The sequence below is a fragment of the Rousettus aegyptiacus genome, unplaced genomic scaffold (genome assembly GCF_014176215.1).
Source record: "Rousettus aegyptiacus isolate mRouAeg1 unplaced genomic scaffold, mRouAeg1.p scaffold_m13_p_2, whole genome shotgun sequence".
Taxonomy (NCBI): Eukaryota; Metazoa; Chordata; class Mammalia; order Chiroptera; family Pteropodidae; genus Rousettus; species Rousettus aegyptiacus.
In genome coordinates this window covers 152402553-152412207 of record NW_023416295.1, presented here as the reverse complement: position 1 = coordinate 152412207, position 9655 = coordinate 152402553, and positions in this window count along the sequence as shown.

The window sequence follows — 9655 nt, the reverse complement described above, 5'->3', positions numbered from 1 at the left end:
AAATGGTTAATAGACAATTACGGCTCTCTGCCTTGGACTCAGCCATTATAGTCCTTGTGCAGAACTCCACTGGCTTTTAGGCTCTCATTGTCTTCTATCTGGAAAACTGAAGGTGAGAAACATTCCACCAGTCTCCATATTTTCATTTACAGTCTCTCCAACATGCCCTTTATGCTGGTGTCAGAATGGCTGTTGATGGATCTTTCTGTCACTGCTAGGGAGCCAATCCAGGTTTGGGAGGAACAGAACCCCAGCACAGGATGCCAATGCGAATAACCTTCTGGGAGGTCGAGACTCAATTTTTTGGTTAACCGCTCATCTATGAGGGCTACACAGTGATCCCCAAATCTAGAATGACTGTCTTCAAATGGCCAAGAGATAAATTAAGTAAGGGATTAAGGGATGGGAAAGCAAGAACAAATTGTTGAACTCTTCCCAGTCTAGGAATGAGTCGATTTCAAAATGTATCTTCCTAAATTGGTTGTTTGGAACTCAGAGCATATTCTTCCATGGAGGCAACTGATAAATATTTTACTTATTATATGGGCTAAAAAAAACTCCAAAAACATTTATGACCTAGCCTGAAAAATTAGTTTTGTAATTATTAAGCTATTATTATTATTTTCAATGGGAAATCAGTTTAAACTTTGGAACCTGGAATCGTCTGCTGTCTCTTCAAACTCGGCATTGTAAAAGGAGTATGTTTGATGGAGGGTGGGAGGGAGAGTGAACATGGGTCCATGTTCAGGAGCTATGGCTGCCTGAGAGCCAAGGAATTATGTTAGCTGGATGCGTTCAGAGTTCGCTGTTAAATGTAGGAGAATGGTGTGTAGTGTGACCTCGTCTGACTATAATTTTGTAAATTAAGTGTTCTTAAGCTGGGAAAGCCTGTGCCACTCTCTTGATCTCATAGTTTAAAAAATCTTAATTTTCCCATGTAAGCATATTAATGGCTTAAATCCATTTTACCTAGGAACTTTTGAATGATTCCACCTCCTCAGTATACTAATTGACAGGCTTTTGGACATTATGAAATATTACTATTTTAGTTTGATTTCCCAACTTCTCTTCCCTCTCATAAAATGCTGACATAGGTCACGTGTATTTATAATTTTGAAGATGAATCAAAATTTAACCTGTTTTGAGTATTTGGGTACAATTTTGCAATAGCTCTTGAGGTAACCAGGTCTTACAAAATCAAGTTTGAGAATTATAGTACTGAATTTATGAGTAAAATAGATTATACTGATTAATTTGTTGTTTAGTCACCTTGTTTTTAGTACGTCCAAATTCTAGCAGTAATATTTAAATCTAGATTTCTTTCCATAAACCAAATGACCAAATTCGCTTGACATACTTGAATTTACTCTACTACTTTATTTCTCTAGAGTAATTAAAATACTTCACCTCTCATTGTATGTGTTACTTGTCAGAGCTCCTGGAAGGACAGATGAAAGATAAATGCAGACAACTTTTACTGCTCAATTGAAGTTAATTTCTGCCACCCATTTCCAGGATTTTCCCCTAACCCTTCCTATCCCAGAGCTGCTCTACCTGACTTGGGGGGAGGAGCACCCCTTTTTCATTCTGCGGTTAACACTCACCACCACCATTTTTTGAATTATACACTGCTTTAATTCCTCAAGGATGCTTTCTGGTATACCACTTTCCCCTGTATCTCTAACCTTTCTCTCTACTGGAAATGTTCTCTTATGCATAAAATATGTTTAATCCTACCTGAAGCAAAACAAAACAAAACACTCCTTTCTACCCTAATTCTTTACCTCTTCCTATCTTTTCACTGGCACACTTATTGAAAGTGTGTTTTATTATCTATATCTCCACCAGGCCCCACCTCGACATTGTGGGGCGTCAGGCAAGAGCACAAATGGAACCCGAACAGTGTATAGCTCAATATTTAAAAGTTATATGTCAAGTAATGAGCTGTTAAATCAAGTGCATTCTATTGTCTCACCTTGATAAATATACCTAGAAGGTCAGGATCAGATTTAGAATCCTCAGAGTCCTTGGAGTTCTGGGGTAGAGCATGGCCTTGTAGGGGAGAACAGGTGCTGGGCCTCTGGTTCATACCTGGCCTTTCTTATAATGCACTTCTGGCTCCATCCTCCATCATAAGGGTCCTTGAGTGCTTGCATGTGGATACTCCAGCCCACATATCCAAGACAGTCCTCACTCCTTCCCGTCCTGTGAATGGCTGACCCTCAGTTATCCCTTAGGCCAGGAGTATGCACTGCCATGACATGGTCTGACCTCTGCATGGATTGAACTAGAGAGGAGGCCCATGAGAAGGAGGCTTAGAAGTGAGCATGGAGATTTTGGGGTAGGGGATTTAGGGTCCTGGATAATCATAATATAATCTTGAAGTAGAGTGTGGGCTCCGATGAGTGTGCTCCTTCAGCCCCAAGGCCAGGGATTTCTTGTCCATGGGGGCGTGTGTGTGCCTGGAGAAGGGTCAGAGCAGAGCCTTGAAAGCACGGGCCTGGTGAAGGCCCTCTTGCCCGGTCTAAGGGTTTTGGTCTTGCAGTCTCACTTTGCACTCATTCTTTTACAGCCTCACTTCAACCAATCTGCCCTCACCACTCCAAAGGGATAGCTCTCCTGAGGATCAGTAGTCACGTGAGATTGTTAGCCTGTCTCTCCTCCATTTCTTCTCCCTCCCCCCTCCTCTACCCTGCCTTCTTCTTCTTGAGCTTCTGCTCATTTTATCTCTGTATTTTGCATGGGTGACTTAATTAAAATTCATACAATTAATCACCACCTATCCTGTAATAATTCCAAAATCCACGATTTCAATCAGGCTAATATGCTAGATCCAGTCCATAAGAACAACAAATTCAATCAACTCCATTAGATTCCGCCCACTTCCTTTTGCATTTCCAGTCTCAGGAAATAACCACCTATCACTTAGATATACAGGCCAGAAACCCAAGTGTCATTCACGATTCCTCCTTTGCCTTCATTCTTCACATCTAATTAGTAGTTTCTAGACTCTTTCCTTTTCTTTTCATCCCTTTTGCTACGATATTAGTTTAGATCTTCAATAGCATTTATTTAAAGTAGCTGAATAGTCTTTTAAGAATCGACTGCTATAACTCATTTTTCAATCTATTGCAAAAATAGTTTTAAAATGCAAACATGATCATGTCCTTCCTCTGCTTTTAATCCTTCATTGGTCCCTTCACGTCGTTCATGATAAAACTCAGTGCTGGACTTATCATAACCTTCCTCCGTTCTTGAGCTAAAACATACTACTCATGCCATGCTTTTGGGAGTATTGCCCACATGCTATTCTTTTTTTCCTAGAGAGCCTTTCTTCCTTGGCATCTGGCTACCTGCCCTTCTGAAACTCAAGACTGAACAGATTCCTGGTCTGTGAAAGGGGAACCTGATTACCTCAGGCCCTCCTTGGGTACTTTGTCAATGTTTACATAACACCTTGTGCATATTCCATCAGAATGTTTTTTATAAACTATTTAATTGTGGTTTTAACTGCATGGCTTCCTCCTAGACTGTGAGCTCCACGAAGGCAGCAAATTCATCTTTCATTTCCTGATCCTCAGCATTTAGCACTGTGCCTGGTAATTAGCAGATGTTCAATATAATTGTGTGAGAAATGCCGGGGAAGGTGCTGGAGGATATCACCATGGGTGACAAAGCCCGTCCCCTGTGGTGCTTATTGTCTTGAGGAGGAATTAGACAAATGGTTCCAAGACAGGTGCAGTGGTTGATGCTGAGAGGCAGAGAGGGAAGATACCTCTAGGTAGGTATTTTAAAATTTTTTCAGGGTCATTAAATTTGATAAAAGCCATCTCTGCAAAAAAGTACTCCTTTTCTTTCTTTTTTTTTTTTTTTTTTCCGTAAAACTTAAGACATTCGCAAATCCCCCTGGAACCATCCATGGATTTCCAGAGTCTCCCCTACCTCAGAACAATCTGCCCTGGCCATCATCCAGCTGCCCTCCACGGGCCCATGTATTTGAAGAGAATTTGAGATGGACTCAAAAAGTGGGTAAAATTTTTGAAGTTGCACCTATGGGAAGAAGAAGCGAGCTGGTTTGTAAGGATGGGTTGAGAAAAGCATAGAGATAGAAAAGCTAGCTGGAGCAAGTGATCTATTTGGAAAGGTGGATTGGGGTTTCTGCTACAGGAGGTCCTAACTCTCAGAGTTCAGAATTTTAAACTGATTTGGTGAGATCGTAGAGAGTCATTAAATGATTATACAGTGAGTTCTAGGAGAAGAGAAAGAAGATGAAGAGAGGGTTGGGAAACTGTTACAGAAGTGGAGGAAAGAAGTATAATTGAAATTAGCAGGTGGGATGGGAATGGAAGAGATTAATACAAAAACCATGACTTAGACACCACATGACTCAGCAAGAATTCAAGGAGAAAACAAAGATTATTTCGATGTTGCAAGCCTGGACATTGGGAAACTGGCCATGCTGTTAATAAAACAGGGAAGCTGGAGGAAGAATTAACTTGAAGGAAAAGATGATAAGCTCAGATCTGGACATGCTAAGTATAAGGAGCCAGTTGGACATTTAGGGAACCACCCCACCACGTCTAAAAAGGTTCTAGGATATTCTTGAAAGGTTCCATTCCAGAGTAGTCCTGAGGGTTCCTGAAGCACCCAAAAATATAAATCCTGAGAAGGCTGCATATTTCCCATATTTAAACTTTAGACAGTTAATCTTTTCTGGGACATCCATCATTCTGAGTCAACTCACTTGGGACTGACCCTTCCTATATCTGTTTTAATTCAGCTGTCTTGTTTTAAATTTTACTTTGAAATTATTTTATTGCCAAATTTAGCTTCCTCAAATTAGCATCATAGTTTCTCTATGTTAGTTCCAACACATATCCTGTAGCCCTGTGGGAGCAGGCAGTTGGGGTGGGGTGGGCGTGGAAGGGTGACAAGAGAACAAGGCGTGGATCTGGGTCACACTTGGAGTTTTAATTTGCTAGCCCACGAAACTTCTTGTTAAAATACCTGATCTGTTTGAATTTTCTTTTCAAAAATGTTGCCTTTTGCTAACTTTCCCTTTTGAACATTTTAAACATCTGCTTTTGTTTTAAAAATGGTTATCTTTTTTTTTTTCTTTTTTAAAGACATCTTTTACTTTTGTCCAAACTTTCTTACCCTCAAAATGGAGACGTATTCTGGGCAAACTGTTTTGATGCTAAACCTCTGAACATCAAGTAAACTAACGAGAGATCTAGAATGATGTCTGGACACGGGTAGCAGTGACCTGGCATGGATATTAGCCAGATGATACCGAGAAAAAGCACATGTGATGTATGAAGAAATCTGAAGAAGAGGGGCAATAATTTCTCCCTATTCTGAATTAGTCAGATTACAGTCTAAATCAGTGGACCGTGTTCAGTGTTGGTCACCACTTTTTAAAAGAACGTGAAGAAATTGGAGCGACTGTAGAGACGAGAAACAACAATGATTAAAGAGTTGGAAAGTAGTGCCAGGATGAAAGACGAAAAGGTTTTTGATGTCTCTGGAAGGGAAGACTAATGTGGGACATGATTCTGAAAGGTTTTTATAAGGGGATGGTTAATAGAAAGGTAGAACACTAAAATGTGTGATGGAGGAAGATTGTAACCAAATCTAAGGGGGAAAAATGCTCTATCATGGATAATTTAGGCCAAAGCCAACCTTTAACCCTTTCCTGTACTCTTGGTAGACATTACAAATTAATCACAACACTTTTTTTTTTCTTGGCATTTGGGCCAATCCCCCAATATCCTCCATTCAGAATTCCAGTCAGCTTCTACCAGTCCTTGGAAATTTTACTTATGAAGCAACCCATTCGCTACTCTAGATTTAGACATTTTACTTTCTGAGGGCTTGAGGTTTTACTAGATGATTGCTCAAAGCTCTTTCCAGAACAATGATTCTACTAAATCATTTGGTTAAATGAGTTTCATGAGGAATGAACTTAATTTATAGGTGATAATGGATCTTGGCTCTTTGCATAAACTGGACATCTTCGGAACACTTTAAATAAAGGCGCTGGGCATTTTGTTGTTATTTTATCACATAAAGTTTGGTTGTCCTCTCAGACAAGCTCTTCACAGGCAGCCTAGGAAGTCTCACAGTGCTGATGAGCTTAAATGAAAAGAAATATGTGGATGGAGCTAGTTACAAAGGAATTATTTCTACCAGGATCTTCTCTTTGTAATGTACCATTTGGTGGAGGAGGAAAAAATTGACTCTAGGTAGATCCTGAACACTGATGGCTGAGGAGGACATCATGAAGCTCTAATGAAGTCAATTGAAATTTCTGCCTTTCTGTAGGTCTTTATGTGTTGTTATGAAAAAAACCTGATGAACAGTGGTTATCTGACATGAGTCTCTGGGAGGTAAACAGTGATAAATGGCAGATTGGGAAGCTGAAGGGCAGAAATCAATACTTGTTACTCTTCAGTAAGTTATGAGTAGCGTTGGATAAGAGGGACAGATGTTACTTTTCAAGTCACATTTTGAACTTTAGTTGTTTATAAATTTCTACCCTCTCTGTGGGCCTAAGTTTCTATATTTGCCAGATATATCTTTAACATATGAGGGTATACATTAGGGCAATTAAAAAGGTGGCAGTTAAACCAATTTTGTAATGTCTAAATTTTCTTCTCTACCATCTAATTTCTCTTGCTTTTTTGATGACTTGCATAGTTTGTTTGGCTGAAGGAAAGCCTTCGGATCACTAAATGAGTTAAAATAAAATAAAAAGAACTAATTGTGCTTTAAAAGAACCTTAAGAGTTTCCTCATGTTAAGTTCAAGGGCAGGGTCTCTCTCAGTGCCATTTGGCTCGCAAACATATGTTATGGAGTCACTGAATCTGGAATGCAAAAATAAGAGGGATTTTTAAAAAGCCATTTCTTCCAATGAAGTGAGCAACACTTGTTTCTCTACGTCGGATATTTACATATGCTAATTTGAAGTTTCATCTCTGAAAAATAATAAAGAAAAAAATTGATCTTCAAAGATATTTTTGTTGTTTTTTGGCATTCGTTGACCTTTAGTGTTTATTGATTTTTCTGTCTTTTCCTTATTTATATTCCCCCACCTCTGCCCTGTTTTAAAAGAATGGAGTAGTTTCTTGAAATTTGAGCTAATAAAGCCGCCGTTAGGAAATTTGCTGTTTAATAGTCACTAATTAGGCTGATAATCAGAAGAAATCTATGAGCCCTCATTGTGGAGACTTCTTGTAGTCTATCACACAAGTATATATCTGGCACTCTGTTGCTGCTTACTCGAAGTAGCCACTGGATTCTGGGATAAGCTCAGATGGGCTGTCCTGAGTCAAGATTGAGGAGAGATTATTCCCAGCGCAGTACCTCCTATCACTCAGGGGCATGACAACTGCAGAGGGCGGGGTTGGCTCATCCTGCCTCCCCACAGACTGCAGACTCATCCGATCAACCTATAGACTGAAGCTCAGAAGGAGGGAGAGCCTCCTGCCAGATTTGATAATGATTATTTTGAAAGAGCAAGAGAAATTTTGTTTTTTTGTTTTTGTTTTTGTTTTTTAATTAAAAAGCAACTAGGAGAGCCTTACAGACCTCAGGGCTATAAGGTAGGGAAACAGTGGTTCGAGGGGCTGACCTCAGGCCAGATTATAAAGATTACAGAGACATGATCTAATGAACCCCAGGAACTATATCTCCTTCAACTGTAAGTGTCTTAAGGGTTCGCTCTATGACGTTTTCCTCCAGAGTCGGCCACATTGCCTGCTCTTAGTAGACATGGAATAAACATTCATTGACCAAATTGAACATGAATAGGGATAAAAGAATTTTAACTTACAATGATGGAGAAATGCATTTACAGAGAAGTAGCAGGGATGCAAGATATATCCGTAGGGGAATTCCTTGGCAGGGGATATGGCGGAAGTCTTATGAGTTACTGAGAAAGTTTCATGTAATCTAAGGAAATTAATAATCACTGTAGAATGCCAACAATTCTGGGATGATTTCAGCGGGCTCTCTGGAGGAGAGCGTGGAGTCTCATCCTTTGTAGTGGTTCTGATTCTCAGGGAGTTTCCCCCCTTTTCTTTTCCTCTCACTGACTGCATCGATTTCCCTGGTTGATTCTAATTTCCTTACAATCACTTCAGCACAGGACCCAGTGATCTTGAAGTATTTGCAACAGTCTGGTACTGGCAAAGACTTTTTCAGAGTAAAAGTGATACCTTCTTAAATACATTAATGGCATCATCTGCTGAGGTGCCTGAAGGACTAAAATGTGAGAAGTCCAATGACCTCTCTGCTAAAAAATGTAGTGCATTGTTATGTCTTGGTGCTAGCTATCAAGTATAAGAAACGAAAGTCAGAAAATTCTCTCACTCCGAGGGGAGGGGAGGGTAGGGGGGGGGAGGGAGGGGAGGGGGAAAGGAGAAAGAAGAAAAGAGAAGAGAGAAAAGGAACAAGAAAAGGAGAGGAAGGAAGGAAGGGAGGAAGTGATGATGAAGCGGGAGGAAAGGAAGAAAGAAAGAAGGAGAGGAGAGGAGAGGAGAGGGAGACAAGGAGAGGAGAGGAGAGGGAGTAGAGGAGAGGAGAAGAGAGGAGAGTAGGAGGAGAGGAGAGGGAGAGGAGAGGAGAGGAGGAGAGGGGAGGGAGGGGAGGGAGGGAGAGGGAGGGAGGGAGGGGAGAGGGAGGGAGGGAGGAGGGAGGTAAGGAAGTAAGGAAGGACAGGGAAGGAAGGAAGTGATAGGAAGGAAGGAAGGAAGGAAGGAAGGAAGGAAGGAAGTAAGGAAGGAAGGGAAGCAGCAGGGAGGGCGGGAGGGAGGGAGGGAGGGAGGGAGGGAGGAGGGAGGGGGGAGGGGAGGGAGGAGCAGAGGGAGGAAGCGATTCTTTCCTGGAATTTCCTATTCTCTTCCTTCCTTCGCCTTCTTTGTCTAGCTGCTCGTCTCTATCTCTCAGCTCTCTCTCTCTCTCCTCTGTTGACGATATTGCACACTGTATAAATTCCATATGCCAGAGAAGTCAAGAATAAAAATGTCATATGAAGGCAGGGAGTGGGCTGGAGAGGACCTGGAACAAAAGGACCTGGACTAAGGAGACAGTTTATAAAGATATAGGCCACGATTTCTGATATTTTCCAACCAGAACGTAAATAGCCCAAAGAATGCTACATCAGTCTTGGATCAATGAGCCATGTTTTACAACAAGAAAAACAATGCATTTCCATTTTCCAGGTACCTCATTGCTCTTTCTGTCTTGGGGCTACCTGTGAGGTGGTGAAGTTGCCAACTGCTTACTGATGGACCCTTCAGGACTGAGATTAAAAGCCACCTCCATAAGCAGCGCTTTTTAAATCTCACGCGTGAACCCAGTTAACAATTGAGATTAGCATCCTTATTTTAATGAGTGGCTGATTCCCAGTCTGTTATTTTACACTTCGACACTAGATGTCAGGGAAAGACTTAGCATTCTCATTTGGAGGTCTCACACCACTTTAGCAGAAAGGAAGGCTGCCTTGTTGAGAGAGAAATCAGGTATTGAAAACTGGCAAATTTCCAACTGTGAGCCTCTGGGGACACCAGGGTTCTTATGCCAAAACATCACTACCCTGCTCATGCCCCATTAGACATGCCCTTGATACTGTTAAATCTCATTTACAGAATG